General features: G+C 43.6%; 1 protein-coding gene across 1 annotated transcript in view; it reads right to left on the bottom strand.

Annotated features, from left to right (window-relative positions):
• aff2 (AF4/FMR2 family, member 2) overlaps positions 1 to 18065 on the bottom strand; it is a 207161-nt gene that overhangs the window by 23469 nt on the left and 165627 nt on the right. The gene's annotated exons all lie outside the window — the stretch shown is intronic.

The following is an 18065-nucleotide window of genomic DNA, read 5'->3' on the forward strand; positions in this document are numbered from 1 at the left end:
CTGAGGTTTAATAAAAAAAAACACTGCAAACAAAGGCATCAACAGAAGCCAAAAGCATGTTTCTATGTATTTTTATAATAATTTTATTAAATATGTTTTCAAAGTCTGCTTTTGTAGTTTTTCAGTAACTTAACTCAATAATTTCTAAAAACGATTGCCAATAAATCATCGATTAATCATTATATTCATGGTATAACCAGAAGTCAGAGTCCTATGTGAATAAAGAGCATTCTATGTTGCTCCTGCAAACATCCTTCATCACTTTTGAAACTGCAAAATCTCAGAAGTCTCAGTTATTTCAGAGAGAATTTAGAATGAAGTTTGATCTGTTTTATCAAACTCCACACACCGGCTCGCTTCACAGCAGAGAGTTAAAGGGTGCAGTAGGTCAGGGATCCATTCGACAGAGCTGTAAGGTTCTCAGAACTGGAGGAAGCTTGCTTTGAAGGAGCTGGGGGCTCACTACGTTGTATTTGATGTTCTCAGTGAAAAATATCTGTGCTAATACATATAGCATGTGTCACGGTGGGCCGAGGATATTGCTGAAGTCCTGCTAAGTGAGAATTCAGTGGGAATTCAGAGGTAAGTCGGTGATGTATGGCCCAGAAAAAGCTAGAGACGCTGGCAGCTCACTTCTCCACCCACGCAGTTATTACTCCACACCGTCTCACTGTTCTCCACCAGAGCTCGCTATTATTTATCACTCTGCGAAAGGCCAGAGCTCTCTAATCCAATAAAGCTCTGCTCCTCGTCCATCCACAGCTACACCAGAGTCAAACGTGCTGCAGGGAGCCAAATTAAATCCCCTCCCAAAGGTCAGATTGGGCTGCTTTATGTCCACACTTTGTTAGTGATTATGTTGCGACAGGGAAATGCGCCGTCTCTCGCGGAGAACGCTGACCTGATACTGCTTTGGTCTCAGGGAGGAGGGAAATGAAAGAACTCCAGTCAGACAGAATAATAAAGAGAGTGATTCTGACTGGACGAGAGAGAGAGAGAGAGAGAGAGAGAGAGAGAGAGAGAGAGAGAGAGAGAGAGAGAGAGAGAGAGCGATGCTTTGGGGAATGAGATCATGCCACACAATAAATATATATTGTAACTTTACAGAAATATGGCGTATGTAAGTTCCCGTAGAGCAGTGCTTTTTCAGTAGTAGAAAGATTTTCAGCAGTGCCCCCATTTTGTAGATGAGAATATTTCATGCCCCCCACCCCCTCACTCCTGAAAATCTCAGACATGTCTTTTGTTTACAAACTGAAATTTATTTTAAACAGTATTTCATACAAAACTGCAGCTACTTATTGAACAAAATAAAGTGAAAAAAAAGGCTTTTACTGTGGAATTATTAACAGTGACGTGCATTATGCACCTCACTCATTTGTCTCGCCGCACTGAACCACAGGGGAACACTACTGTGGAGGATGTGTTAATGTTTTCACTCAGAACATCAACAAAACATGTCACTTCACTATTTTATATTTTATATATGTGTAATTCGGGATTGGATTGTGCTGAATTTTGTTTGCTGTCGAGGAAGTGTTCACATATTTCTACAGTGAAAATCAACAAAAACACACCAGTACTGCATTCATTTAGAGAGAGAGAGAGAGAGAGAGAGAGAAAGAGAAAGAGAGAGAGAGAGAGAGAGAGAGAGAGAGAGAGAGAGAGAGAGAGAGAGATAGTTTGGCAGCATATTGAGATCACCCCTTCATGCTCCTGTGCCCTGTGTGTGCTTGTGAGTGTATGAGGCCCTGATCTGGCTGCACTGTATGTGTGTGTGTGTGGATTTTGTTCCAGCAGAAGCTCTGCCAGAGCTGGAGGCGTCCAAATAAATATCTCCAGAGGATTCTCCACCAGAGCCCAGCCACCAGGCCAGGACTGTTATAAGTGTTTACAACAGGCCAAAAAACAAACACAGAGGATCTGCAAACGAAGGAAATCTCATATTCACCGCGTGTGCGACATCCTGCAGAAATCAATGCGTTTCTCTTTCTGAGGAACCGAGGAAGAATGCTGAGAAATAGAGTGAATTTACTGTGTGTCTCTGGCCTGAAATAAGGACATTTTTCCTTACGATTTCACACACACACACACACACACACACACACACACACACACACACATATATACAGATTTATGTGTGTGGCTGCTTGTGATCTCACATAAACAACAAATTTAGTATCTGCTTTTTTCTTTATAGACTGAGGACAAACTCTTATTTTGAAAAACTTGAGGATAACTGGCTTTTTTCATAAATATGTGTCATCAAACCTTTTTAGCAAATTAAAAGCTTAAATAATTATATTGTGTTATATTTGTTATTGGTTATTTTTATTGTCCTTCCCCTGACTGGTTAGGAACTACACTTACATCATTTTCAGTAATGAAAAGTGGCTCTGTGATTGGTCAGAACTTTTTTGATCACTCAGTGAAAACCAGTGCCTTCTGCTGCAGCCTGTGATGAGGAGTGTGTAGCCGTGACTGTGTTTGGAGCCCGTATTTGTCTGTAATGGATAAGCTGTACGGTAATGAAGGGCTGGTGCTTCTTAGCTGTTTGCTCTGAGAACACTGTCCATGTAAATAGCGGCGCTCACATGAAACCCAGCAGGCGAAGGTCATTCGAGGCTCATCTTTCCTCCCGTAATGGGACTGACCTTTGGCTGACAGCACATGACACCTGAGGAGAATTATGGGCCGCAGAAAGAGCGAGACAGGAACAAAGCCTCTGTCTCTCTCCTCTTATCGGGGGACGCTATTGTTCACCTTGGCCTTGACGGCTGATCTCTGACCCTTGAACCAGCTCACCATTCATCCACTGACAGAGTTACAATCCTCAGAGTGGGCTAAAAAATACTGCTCTGTCTCTCTCCAAACAAAGAGCTTCATCTCTTTGGGAAAAAAAAGGATTTTGGATGACAAAATACATGTCAATTTAAGATCTTTTTATCCATTGCTCTTGTCTCGAGGGGCAGTTTCTCTAGAGTGTTCTGGATAATTAAAGGGTTTGGAAAGTTTGGTTGATGTTAAATGCTGCTTTCTAGAAAAACTTAAGTCAAAATTGTTTACAGCGGTCAAGATAGGAACCAGACGTCCTCTGGCTTCTGAGCGGTAGGGCACCTGGGAACTCTCCAGAATAAGAATTACATTCATTCGTTGTCTGTAACCCTTATTCAGTTCAGGGTCCGGGCCTACACGGAATCACTGGGTGCAAGGCAGGAACACACACTGGAGGGGTTGCCAGTCCTTCATAGGGCGAATAACACACACACATTCACTCACACCTACCAACACTTTTGAGTCTCAAATCCACCTACCAACGTGTGTTTTTGGAAACCGGAGCACCCGGAGGAAACCCACGCAGACACAGGGAGAACACACCACACTCCTCACAGACAGTCACCCGGAGGAAACCCATGCAGACACAGGGAGAACACATCACACTCCTCACAGACAGTCACCCGGAGGAAACCCACGCAGACACAGGGAGAACACACCACACTCCTCACAGACAGTCACTTGGAGGAAACCCACATAAACATGGGAGAAAACACCACACTCCTCACAGACAGTCACCCGGAGAAAACCCACGCAGACACAGAGAGAACACACCACACTCCTCACAGACAGTCACCTGGAGGAAACCCACGCAGACACAGGGAGAACACACCACACTCCTCACAGACAGTCACCTGGAGGAAACCCACGCAGACACAGAGAGAACACACCACACAGACAGTCACCTGGAGGAAACCCACGCAGACACAGAGAGAACACATCACACTCCTCACAGACAGTCACCCGGAGCAGGACTCGAACCCACAACCTCCAGGACCCTGGAGCTGTGACAGAGATGCTACCTGCTGCGCCACCGTGACGCCCAGAATTACAACTAATAACAGTAATTATTCATTCATTCATTCATTCATTATCTGTAACCGCTTATCCAATTCAGGGTCGCGGTGGGTCCAGAGCCTACCTGGAATCATTGGGCGCAAGGCGGGGAATACACCCTGGAGGGGGCGCCAGTCCTTCACAGGGCTAACAGTAATTAGTAATCCTCATTTTGATGATGTAAATAAACACTGAACACTGTATTTCTGATCACTGTGCAGCAACCTGCCAAAGTCTTTGTTTTGATTCACTGTATCTGTGGTGTAACCTGCCTCTCCTTTAGGTCCTGGTTATCCTTTTAACTACCACACTTGATTTGTTATCCCGGCACGGTGAGGAGAAACATTAATCAAAGCACACGTAGCCGATTATAAAGATCCACAGCACACACAGAGCCACAATGAGTAAATAAAGTAACATCATTCATAATTAACAACCTCGTCCCCAAACCGGCAGCAGAGCGGAGCAGTGGGAATAAACTTCCACACACACACACACACACACACAGAGAGAGAGAGAGAGAGAGAGTGAGAGAGAGAGAGAGAGAGAGAGAGAGAGAGAGAGAGAGAGAGAGAGAGAGAGAGAGAGAGAGAGCCTGAAGGAGATACACACTCAGGGCTAACTCTGGCCCGCTGGGACGACAAAATCTGGGAAAATTAAACCAACATTTTACTGCTGTAGAACTACAGGGAAAAGAAGAACATATTCCAACAGCTTCTCTAAAATCAAGATTGGTTTTCACATTTTAATGATAAGTATCTGGCACTGAGAATATCTACGAGATTCACCAATAGCTTCCATTACCAGGATGGACAAGTGCAAAAGTAGACATGCTATGAAATTATTCAGTGCATGTACACATTGACAGACCCACCAACCCACCCACTGCGAAACAAGACACCCAGTAAGTTTTCTGTGAGCTGCCTAAGTCAGAAAATGGGCTAAAACGAGCCGTTCTGATTCTGACATCAATTGCAGAGACTTTAGAGTCGCCCCACCCCCTCGTCTGAGTCTGTCCAATCACAGCGCTGGACCTGCGTTTATGTAAGAGCACAAAGAGGATGTTAAACACAGCAAACAGACACAATGAGTGCGGAGAAATAAATAAAAACACAGAAAAAATGGAGAAAACGAGAACGGAGAAGAAAAAGAACTGAGTGAAAATGGCTAAAAGCCAAAGAAGGGGCTCTATGTTTAACTGCAAGACAGTTTGTGGTGTAAGACGTGGAACTACATGTCAGAAGAGACACTCATGCGTGAATATTTCATGGCATAGCAAACTCTCCCTCTCTCTGTCACACACACACACACACACACACACACACACAGATATACCAGACGTGATAATTTCTGAGTGCTGTCAAAGCACATATTCACTGTAAGTAAGCAGTGAATCTGCAAAGTGATGCTAGCTTCCCAGTTAAAGATCATTTTGTCTGTTTTAACTGAAGCCTTCTCAGAGCGCTGAGAGAACCTTCATGCTGTCATTACACAAACCAAATGGCTCCAAGCATTCATTAAGAATTCCAATAAATAAATAACACAACAATATTAGGCCTATTTACTGCATAAATATGCAATGTTTCGTAATGAAGCAATTTTCCAGGCCAGTGCAGAAGTGAGATATGAAAAGCAGTGAGAGAAACACACGGAGGCACTGCACTCACACATGGCCTTTGACAGCAGCAGAGAAAATGCAATATAATGGTCTAAAGAAGCAGATAAAGTGGCGGTGAAGACACTCTCCTCTGAGATAATCGGAGGTCATGATGAAACAAAAGCGGGCCCCTTACGGAGCCTTGCGGCACGCCGAATTGACAGTTTGAGAAGCATTTTCTCATCGACTGGTGATTTTTCTGCCCTTATTTGTACTGATACCATAATCTCAGATCAATGTGGCCGATAGCCACGGCCGGGTGGCCCTCTTGATGGGGGGAATCTGGAGGTGAACAAGCCTCAGGCTTTAGGTGTCTGAAAAAAAATATAAATAAATACCAGCCAGACAAGAGCGAGCTTCTCAGTCAGAGAGGCTCATTAAAGCCGGGTTCATCCCGACATTCATGCCACTGTTGGAGCGAGAGGGCTTTTAAGTCCCTCCTGATCCTGAAACATGGCGAAGGCCTTCCTCCTCCTCCTCCTCGCTGGCTTGCTCCATATTTGTTTGTAGCTCCTAATTATTTAAACATCTATCAGAGCCTCTGGGCCTCGGGGCAACCCTGAGCCGACTGCATTAGCATTCCACTATCTCCCTCCTGCTCCTCACATCCAAGGGCAGAGCTCAGTTTTTTTTTTTTCCATCTCACCCTTCAATGAAGTTTAATGCTTAATTATAGATGAGTGAATTATGCAGTCGTCAGAGAGCTGAGAGCTGAGACCCGAACGGACGCTTCAGAAGTCCACGTTTGATTCCAGTCTCAGAGGACATGCAGCTCACGTCAGAATCACACTTCCTGTCTCAATGGCGGCGAGGAAGACAGATGTTCTGCTCGGCCCTTGCCGAGGATGAATTAAGTCACCTTTGATGATTATTAATGATCAGTAGTGATGGGCCATTTTTCTACACGTCCAAAGTTCAGTCTCAGGAGTTGGTTTCTTAATTCAGTGATGCAGAGGTCTGGGCTTTGTTGTGATTTATTCTTTTGTGTCTGTTTCCTTTCTCAGTACAGGCCTCTCGACCACTCCTCATCCTCGTTGATGTGTCCAGACTTCTGACTGATATTCCATGTCTGTGTTTATACACAAGTGCATATGGCAGGAGAGAAAAGGAAACGTGTGAAGAGAGAGGGAGTGGGTGGTCTGGACACAGTCTGTGTTTGTATGTATTTATGTGCGTCTCAGGAGAGAGGGAGAGGAAGAAAGTCAGAGACAGATTGACAGAAAGAGAGAGAGAGAGAGAAGAAATACAGAAAGGAGACAAATAGAGAGGAATGAGAGAGAGAGAGAGAGAGAGAGAGTGTGAGGGAGGGAGGGAGTGAGAGCGTGCTGGAGGGGTGTCATCTATAATTTAGCTGTCCTCACTCTGCGTAGCGCTTTATTAAATGATCTTCAGCATGCGCCGCACTACATTATTTTTATAAATCACCCCAAAGAATAACTCGCCCCACATCTCCAGAATGATTGTCGCCGCTTTGCTCGCCCCTAAATCCATTACAGCTTTAATTGATTAAATCATTGCCCCCCTTTCGCTCCGAACGTGCTCCAGCCGCGCTGCAAAGAACAAACCTCAGCGTCCAGGGCCACGTCCAGCTCAGGATCACGCTTTAAACCTTTATTACAGCACGCTGGACAATTAACAACTCGTCTACATTTACAGCAACAGCGCGACAGAGTGTGATTCACTCATTAAGGGCATTGGTAATGGAGAGAGACACTGAGCACAGTGGAGTTATTCCTTATCTAAACTACAGCCAGTTACAGCTATGATTTAGCTTTATGTTCTTAGTCAGAGGCAAGTTCCCAACAGTTTTCACAGGTTTAACAAGAAATTACAAATCAGATGTTTGTCAGGGAGGGTTTCCTTTTTTTTGGGCCGTTTTCCACATGTTGTGAATGTACAACACCAGTCAAAAGTTTGGACATCTTCTCATTCAATGGTTTTTCTTTTTTTTTTTTATTATTTTCTATGTTGTAAATGAATGTGGAAGACATTAAAACTATGAAGGAACACATATGGAATTATGTAGTGAACAACAAAGTGTTAAACAAACCAGAACATGTTTTATACTTTAGATTCTTCACAGTAGCCGCATGTTGCTTTGATGACAGCTTTGCACACACTCTTTGTTCTCTCAGTCAGCTTCATGAGGTCGTCACCTGGAACGGTTTTCAGTGAACAGCTGTGGCCTCGTCGAGAGTTAATTTGTAGAACCGCTCCCTCCTTAATGTGTTTGAGACTGTAACTTGTGTTGTGCAGAGGTAGGGGCTGGTACACTGTTCTCTACAGTGAACAGCCCTATTGCACCAATTGCGCAGAGAGGGTGTGTCCAAACTTTTGACTGGTGCTGTATTTTGTCTAAAGACGTGAGACTTGACTCATATAATTTACGGTTCCTCCGGAACAGTGTTCTCACTGAAAACCCTTACATATGGAAATAGCAGGTAAAGTAATTTAATTTACCGAAACTGATAATGACAAAAGACTTTTAGTAGATTAAAGGCGTGATAGTCTTTTGGAGTTCAGTGATTTTTAATAACAGCTTTTTTTCATATAATGCCTTTCTTAGAACCAAGGTCAATTTATGTTAAAAATGATGAGAGAAAAGCAAAATACTATAAAATACTGACCATAAAACACAAAGGATCTGAATGAATAGGGTCCAGAAATCCTTCAAAAGGCAGTTTTTAAATGTCAGAGCATTGCACAAAGCCCCAGTGACTCCAGATGTAGCTGTTTCTCATTTAATTTCGCTCCAGCAGTTGAAGCGTTGGCGTTTCTCCGACAGAGCGGGATGTCTGCCATCGCCGAGGCAGAGGGTGGCACAGGATCCCAGCGCACAACACAGGCCCACTGCCTTTGGACCGGCTTCAACCGAGAAGAGCAAAAACAAAATTCCGCTGGCTTCGGTTTCCCCGTTGCCACCAAAGCCAAATGAAAACCAATGTTGATGAAGAGAGCCAAAAAAAGGCAAAATGTCAAAGTTAATATTGGATTTGAGGCTGTAAATTAAGCGCACACAGAGTTCTGAGGTTCCCATGTCATGGGTCTGCCAGCTACCACCGAGCGCTGCGAACTTATGACCCTCGTGGGCCTCCGTACATGGAAGAATAAACCACTCACACAGCACCTGCCCCTGATGGAGAACACACTCGCAGTGTGAACAGGGCTCTCGCTGAACAGCTTCATACATCCCGACTCTTATTTACACTGCACCCTTACACCCAGCCTGACTTCCTTCTTCATCTGTTCATTTCTTAATTTCTCCCAAGATAAACATTTACATCTGAGAGTTATACCCTTCCACCCCCTAACCCCCAGGTCCTGTGTCTGGTTCCCTAACCTAATCACTCTCTAACATCAGCTCAGACTTATGAGTTCAAGGTTAAAAACAAGGACATGCGGTGTCCCTGGTGCAAAAACAATGAATACTGCCCCTAGTGGAGAATGTGCATGAGTAGGTTAGTGAGTGAGTGAGTGAGTGAGTGAGTGAGTGAGTGAGAAAGAGAGAGAGAGAGAGAGAGAGAGAGACATCAGCCCAGAACTAATCCATCTCCTGCTGTAGTTTACACCGACATCTGTCTTCGTGAATTCACTCAGGACCCAGAGGAACGCAGCATCAGGATTAAAACATAAAGTTAGCACCAGAAACTAACAGGTGAGCACTAGATATCAGGTGAGTACCAGATACTAACAGCTGAGCCATAGGCACTATCAGGTGATCACTGGATACTATCAAGTGAGCACTAAATGTTAACGGAGGAGCATGTTGTGAACTGATTTTGCTGACGATGAATTACACCACTTCAAACACCATTTGGAGGGTCACACACTTCCTAAACAGACCTCATCTGAAAAGCTCAGTCTGTTAGACAAACATAGACAGCTTTACGATGGTGCCCCAGGAACTCAGAAGGTGTTTATGGCTAACACGTCCTATACTCAGTTTGTGTCAGATCCCGTGTCTGTTTTAGTAGATAACGGTTAAAAGGCTGTAAAATGGTGTATTTTGGTATGTGTCTCTCAGTTCCTTCAGATTTCACTCTGGAGCCCAAGCACTCAGTAGACTTCCATCGCACCCAGACTGGTCTCCTCTCTTACAGCAAGCATCAGGTACTAACAGGTGAGGACAAGAAGCCACCACAGTGAGACTCAGACCTTGGGAATCAGCGTTAGTTTACGACGAGTCGATGCTGCTCCAGTGTTCAGCGTTCATTACAGCGAGAGTCAGAGAGAGATTTGCAGACGAGCAGAAAAGCGTCTCACAAGTGTAGAGCAAGGAGAGAGGAGAGAGGAAGGCTCCAGAGGGCAGGAGGTATCTCATAGTTTCCTGATACTATTTTTCCGTGGTGATGATGATGATGTGCAATTAGATCCCATCAGCAGTCTGCTGTAGTTCTGCTCTGAGAAACAAAACACCACTGTTCTCACAGTAAACAGCTCATTAATATTCACCAGGATCTCACTTCCTCTCCTTCTCCCTTCGGACCACACACACACACACACACACGGGCAGGCACACACACACACACACACACAACCAAAACCGCACACACAGAGTCCCCAAACTGAAGCCTCGATAATTCCTTATTGTGTGTGTGAGTGTATGAAAGAGAGAGATAAAGAACAAGAGAAAGATGCAGGGGGTACAGAGAGAAAGAGAGGGTATTAAAGCAAAGAGAGGCATAGGGGAAAGAAAGAGGGAAGGAGAAGGCATGAGAGAGAGAGAGAGAGAGAGAGAGAGAGAGAGAGAGAGTTAATAGGCTGTGACTGGAGAAAAACATAAATGAATTAAAATGCAAACAGAGCGGTGTGTGTTACGCATGTGGACTGAGTTTGATTGATGCTGGAAAAGCCCTCGCGGCTGAGAACACAGCTCTGGCCTGGAGAGATTAAAGGAGCCATTAAGGAGGAGGTGTAACAATAATATTCCTTTAATTATACAAATCACTTATTGATAACAGGGAGATTCTACCTCTGTGATATATTCCCGCTGCTCCAGTGGACGCTGTTGCGCTGCTGTTAGTATTTATGTTATTTGAAGATGGAACAAATAAGTGGTGCATTGAATTTACATACAATTTAAGATTATCAAACAGGGGTCAACTGCCTAATGCCCAGTGACTAGGGGTGATATGGTGGGCGATATGGGTCTAAAATTATATCATGATACTTCAGGGTATTTTGGCGATAGCGATATTTTTGGCGATACGATAAAAACACTTTTATTTATTTCAAGATCAGGCTATTGCAACAAAATAAATGTTATATTAGTATTAATTTAAATACATTCATTATCTGTAACCCTTATCCAGTTCAGGGTCACAGTGGGTCCAGAGCCTACCTAGAATCATTGGACACAAGGCAGGAATACACCCTGGAGGGGGCGCCAGTCCTTCACAGGGCAACACACACACATTCACTCACACCTACGGACACTTTTTTGAGTCGCCTATCCACCTACCAATTTGTGTTTTTGGACTGTGTGACGAAACCGGAGCACCCGGAGAAAACCCACGTGGACACGGGGAGAACACACCAACTCCTCACAGACAGTCACCCGGAGCGGGAATCGAACCCACAACCTCCAGGAGCTGTGTGACTGCGACACTACCTGCTGCGCCACCGCGCTGCCTGAAATACACTATATATATATATACTAAAGGCTTCTTTCATTTCGAACATAACACCATGGTTTATTGTATTTTTGTAACCATACCTCTTCACAAGTCACTTCCGGGTTTTGGAGCAAACCACTTTCCACTGTACTTCACTGTGGCTAAATGACTCATGTAGAGAACGTATGCTGTATTATGGGTAACTACGTGACATGTTCATTACATGAACACATCAGAATATCACTAATATCACAATACTGATATTTTAAATCATTTAAAAAATGATGATCTGATCTGTTTGGGTTAAAAGATGAGCTAAATTCAGCCAGGTACAAACAACACTCGTTTTTCTCCTCAAACACACTGTTCCACATTATACGTCATGGAGCTTCTGAATGTAAACAAACCAGAGAGAACTGCATTTCCCCAGAATCGTAGACGTTGCCTTTAAATCAAATCAAATCAAATCAAATTTAATTATATAGCGCTTTTCACAACTGATGTTGTCACAAAGCAGCTTCACAGAATTCCAGTAAGACAAAGGTTACTGTATAGGTTAATGTTAAAAATAACACAATCTGCTGAATTTACTGACTGTTACAAATAGCCACAATTCATTATTAAAAACACTTTTGCCAAAGACGCTCACTGGTCATAGATCCAATTTTCAGACCCAGGGTGATGGAGGACAGTTAGGGTCCCTTACCCTCTAACTGACGGATGGCTGTGGCAGCACTGGGCCACTTGAAAATCGTCTGAAGAGTCGTCTGAATGGTCAAGGTTTGATGGAGCTGTCATTTAAGGTGTGGCCCATGTGAGAACGCCTGCGTATGAAGCATGCCATTTGTTCCCTGTAGTTCCCTGGTGTTATTTCACAATGAAAATAATAATATTTCAGTATAAAAATACATATGAGGGTTTAGTTAAAGAGAATGTAAAAGCATTTCAATGTAAACCTGGATGAGCCAGAACTGTAATTTTCATATTTAAAACATTTTTACATTTTTATATGTACTGTGTTTTATTTTTAAATATACTATTATTATTTTTTTTACATTATTTCTGTTAATCTTTTGTTATATAATTGTATCCCTTCCTTGGGTGTCTTGAAAACCCCTAGCTAAATAAAATATATTCATTTATTATTATTATTTTTATTATTATTGTCCAAGTGCAAAACACAGGTTAGTTAAATGTGCAGTGTACGATTCAGTGACATCTAGTGATGATTTTGCAGGATACAACCAACTGAATGCCCCTCCCTCACCCCTCCATTCCTTTCCAAGCTGATGCTTTAAAACATTAAAGTGCAGAAAAATGGGGCGAAATATCCCAGCGGTGTAGATTTGAAGGGCTCAGCCTTAGCTAATGATGAAAACAATAATCCATAGTGACAGTGATTATAAACATATTTCTGCTCATATAGCTCCCCACATCTTACACACTGCACCTTTAAAGTAAGTCGACTGCACCATAGGTTTAGTGTGAATTTAAAACGGGAATCTGAGGGGTGTATCTCGTCTGATTGGCTTTAATAGGTACAGCAACCAGGACTCATTCCAAAGCCCCTTTTGTTACAAAAAAAAAAAAAATCCCTGATACAGGCTCCAGAGTGGCCTTTTAGCCCACATCAGCTTAACTGAACACAACTGCTGAGCCACCCACCCACCTACACACACACACACACACACACCCCTGCTCAGCTGGGAGCTGCAGAGGCCCAAATGCTGACACACTCATTCTAAGCGCTGCTGAAAATCTAATGAAGCAGCAATTTGCACATCGTTACTCATGGGCCCTCTACATCCAGCTTTATGAAAAGACCTCTGGCACAGAGGCGCTTCTACACTTCTATCTGCCGTTTATGCACTCTCTCCATCCCTCCATCCCTCCATCGGTATTCAGTCCCTTTACTCCACATTTTTATATCATCTGACGTAAAGAAATACAAGCTCTGATCGATTCGGCACCAAGATGTGGCCTGTCCTTTTCCCTGCTGCCCAGTATCCTTTGTCTTGAGTTGCTTTTTTTACTGTGAGACATAAAACGAAGATACAATTATTGCTAATGAGTGAACCAATAATAATGTTTTTTTTCACGTGACGCAGATTTATTCCAAGCCTCTGTACATTAATGATCATTTACACCAGTGTAAATCATCACTGCGCTGAACTAATTATAATCACTCCGTGTGTGTGTGTGTGGGGGGGGGGTCTGTGTGTGGGTTTCTTTAAGATTAAAACACAAGTTACTCCTCTTTCAGCATCTGGAAAAAACATAAATATTACACAGAAATAAAGATTAAAGCTAAAAGTGTTTACTGCATCAAAGTCTGTATTGATTACAGCATTCAGCTTCAGTTTCTCAAAGAAAGTTCAGTCTTAGAAGTTCAGTCAGCTCCACGTCCTTTCAGACCCATAGTGTTGAGTTGTGCTGGATGTTTTCAGATCAGCAGCGGCTGTTAAAAGTCACATTTAAGAATAAGTCTTAAACCTAAACTGGAAGTTTCTAAATAAGATCCCAATGCTTGATCAGCAGCTTAGAGGTTGTTATTATTCAGTAACAGCTGCTATTCTTCAGGTGACAGCGGTGCTTTTCCTCACTCAGGGGTTGGAAATGACTCAAGTAGATGTTCTCCTAAGTTTATCCCCTGAGGGAGGTTAACATTTGCTCGCACTGGATTTCCAAAGAACTGATTAACCGTTTAGAGGTGCTCTTCCTCACTTAAGGTGCAGGGACACTCCAGACTTGAGTAATCATCTTTGAAAGATAAATCTGTGCAAAAGCTTTTCTGTGGAAGTTTTTTTAATAGTGACTTTTGTTTTACGTGCACTACTGTATTTAAATCATGCTCTAAATTGCTGTTAAACTGTTTATTATATAATTTTAGTTTTAAAGTATTCCTGTAAAATACTTTGAGATGCATTTATATATGAAAGGTGGTGTAAAACTAAAGAGTTTTAAAATGTCTGTGTATATAGAACTGACTGATACTTAGCAGAAGAACACAGTCCCCCATCAGCCTCAGTCCTCACCGAGCAGATCACACACGCCACATGTTAATCACTCACTCCTACATCCTGCAGCATCAAAACCCTTCCAACTCTCCCTCTCCCTTTTTATTCTGTGCTGTGAGGAACAGCAGAGGAGAGAAAAAAGTAGGGACGGTTAATGAAAAATTCATTCAATAAAAGTTGATGGGCGAGGGCTGGAGAGAGAGAGCGTGTTTTGACAGCGGAGAGAGAGAGAACATAAATTGAAGGAGAGAGTGGATCCACGCTGAAAAACACATCAATAAATGAGCTGAAAATCTGGAGAATGTGGAGAGAGAGAGAGAGAGAGAGAGAGGGAGAGAGAGAGAGAGAGCGCGACAGAGAGAGAGACAGAGAGACAAAGAGAGAGCAAGAAAGAGAGAAAGAGAGAGCAAGAGAGAGAGAGAGAGAGAGAGAGAGAGAGAGAGAGAGAGAAAGCAGAAGCAAACACAGAGGCATAAGTCTAATTACTGCAACAGAGAAGCAGCCAGAATTACCCACTGCAGCCTCCAGCTCATGACGCTCTGCTCATCCTTCTTTTCTCTCATAAAACACTCCGGCGACATCATCACAGAATGTCTCCTTAATTTCACAGGACAGCTGCCCGTCTTATTAGTAAACATTTCACCAGGGATTAAGATTTAAAGAGTCCATATCCTCCCTTTCTCTCGTATTTAATTTATAATCTCTTAAAATGGTTTAATTTGCCAAAAAAAAGAGAGACATAATTTGCTTATATGATAATTATCCAGTCTCTGTTTATCCTGCGAAATTAATCAGGTTGCAGTGTTTCTCAGTGCTGAAACACTCCTTATTACTTCAGCCTTGGTGCACGGGGCTAACTGCTGTACTTTAAATCCGGTGATATGCGTAAATTTGCTTAATGCCATAACACAATTATTGATTACTTTTCAAACACTGTCTGAAAGGAGTGGGGAGTTAACACATGACTCAAAATACTTCTCAAAAGTGAGGACAGTTTTCCACTAGTTTCCCATAATATGGGCCCTTTAAAGATGCCATACTCCCCTCTTCTCCACAGTGGAACACAGTTCTGTTTCTTAATGAAACGTCTGTGACCTGCTTTGGTCCAAACCCCACGAGCCCCACAGCAGTGTTCTCCCCCTGTGTAAACAGCCCTGTTCAGAACGCCCGCTTTCAGCACCTGTTCCTTTAAATGATAATGAGCCGCTCGCTGTTCACTCCGACCCTGAGCGCACAGCAATGAGGAGCGAGGAGCAGAAGCTCTGGTTTTTAGTCGTATTCACTCGGTTCTTTCTTCTCCATTTTTACTCTTATTTCTCCGCGCTCGTTGTGTCTGTTTTGCTAAGTTTTTCCTCGTCTTTAAGCGCGGGTCCAGCGCTGTGATTGGACAGACTCAAATGAGGGGGCGGGACTATTCTCAAGTCTCTTGACGTCAGAAGCGGAGCAGAATCAGAACGACTCGTTTTATCCCAGGTTTTCAGACTTAGGCCGCACACAATAAACTGACCTGTATCTTGTTTCACAGTGTGAGGGTTGGTGGACTCCAGATTCACACTTTAATGGAGCACATGCAGTGAACAAGTGAGTTTGTCATAATAAGTCACATAGGAACTGTGCATACGGTGTTGTGTTTTGTTATAAAAACAACATTCTTGACACCTGCTTCTGTAATGCTACATGCTTCATGGCCTTCAGTGCTGGAAAAGTGAGAACTGGGACATTCACTTTATCGTCCTTAATGGACAGCATTAAACGACAGTATGCAGCTCTGAGAGTACGGTCCCAGGCAGGTTGTGGTGACAGGTGAGAGGTTCTAATCACGGCGAGGTCTGATCCCTGTTGTCTTGTCCTCAGAAAGCGCTCCCACTCATCCTCCAGGGGCAGGAACGCTGTTCCACAGCAGCAGCGTTAATGCATTCCAGGCGGCTAATGGCCTCGGCTCCAATTAATCCAGCTGCCTTATCATGTTTGCTGCTCTGCCAGATTCAGCGAGCCCTCCCCCGCTCCCGCTGACCACCCACAGGGGGCGAGGCGAGGCTAGCAGCCGGCTGCTGTGGTTATTCCTGAGCGCTGTTCCGCTAATCGCCACCAAAGCTCAATTATCCTCACGGACGCCATTGTGTCAGTGCATCCGCTACCTGTTACACACAACTAGCATCTGGACACCGTCCAAGGAGAATTAGACACTAACCCACTGCGCTAATAATGCCAATTGTTGTAATGGCTAATGAAGAGCGTTCCAGCATTCGGAACGGAGCCGTAATCAAATATTTACTGTCCTCAGGCAAAAGGTGTTGAGTTTAATGGACATAGTCAGAGAAAAGCAAATGCCAGACACTTGCGATAAAGATAATAAATTCTCATTCCTGACAACACAGCCCCCCTGCTCCACAGCCTATTACTGGAGGGATTTCCCTGGGCCTCTAGCCTACGCTTGGCACTGGGGTTGAAGAATTTTGGCTCATATGCAGCTGCTCAAGCATGTCCTGTTATATTGGTTAATGTTTACCTATGGAGATCAAATCAGTTTAAAACTACACACTCAAACATTTACAGGAAAATCTGCAGAAGCAGATGTCTACAAACTTTTGGACACGTAGTGTATTTCTGTCCCATCTCTTTTAACACAAGTCCTCCATTTCTTTGTCATAGCTGCTTTGCTCTGGAGGGAGCACCATCAAAGTTTTCCTGCGTCTCTATCTGCCGCAGCCAAAGACTTCTTATCCTCGCAGTTTGATTGGCAGCTGAAGAGGGGAGAGTGGGATTATGGGAGCTCCGAGAGCCTGGGGAGCGAGTGGAGAGGGGGGAGAGCCGAGGGAAATCCCAGCCAAACCTGCTGAATATTGACAACTCTGCACCGATTAAGTATTTACAACCCCCTCACCCTCCCCACCCCCTCTCCTCGGCTCTGGCTTGAAGTTATTTGTTGAAGGCAGATGGCGGAGAGTAAACAGAGATGAGACGAGCTCCTACGCAAAATAGATAAATAAATAAATGAAATAAATTCTGACATATAGATCACAGCAGAGAGCGCAGCACATCTCCATCGGTCAGTTCGGCTTCACAGCTTTTGACGCGAGCAGCTTCCTCTGATTTGAAGAAATCTTTTTATGACCAATTAAGCCCTGGATAGGGATTAGTTTCCCCCGGGGAGGTGAAATATTGTTGTTTACCAAGAGATGTCTATAATATTTATGGCTGATTTGATTGATTTGATTTGAAATGTTGCTTTTAAACAGAGATGTCCCACTGCCGTCACCCCCAAAAAACCCAGTGTGTAACCCATAACTTCCACAGCTCACAGCTAGAAAACCAGATGGAGTGACTAAAACGGCAGGTTCAGTTTGGAGTTTTTAAAAACCATTTGAACAAATAGCAAACAACCTTTCTGTCTGTGAGGCCATGTATCAATAGGTTTGTGTCCCCTGTGAGTTAGACTGATCTGACTTACTGGTGCCATGCTTGATGGAACTAAAATTCTACGTGAATCCACACTCCAGAAGGTAAAGCAGACTGCAATCTGTAAAAGTGCCTAACACTGTGCTTTCAGACAGGACTAAAATCACTGAGACATTTGGTAATAACTCCTCGTAAAAAACTCACAGAGACAGAATTTCTTAAAGAGATCTAGGGATGACTTACAAGTTAAAACTTGGTGCTGGATCGCGACACATGATCCCACTCTAAAACAAGCAAGAGATCTTGCCTGACTCTGTGACACAAAGATAACCCCAAACTCAGAGTGTGTGTGTTCAAGTCCGCCCCAAGAGTGTGTTTCTCTGATTTCTGGCAGTGTTAAAAGCAGAGTCCAAACGCCTGTGCTCAGAGTCACTGACCTGAGAATCTGCACAGCTTCCAACAACACGGATCCAGCTGTTGCAGTCA

This window comes from Hoplias malabaricus, chromosome 17 (assembly GCF_029633855.1).
Source record: "Hoplias malabaricus isolate fHopMal1 chromosome 17, fHopMal1.hap1, whole genome shotgun sequence".
Classification (NCBI taxonomy): domain Eukaryota; kingdom Metazoa; phylum Chordata; class Actinopteri; order Characiformes; family Erythrinidae; genus Hoplias; species Hoplias malabaricus.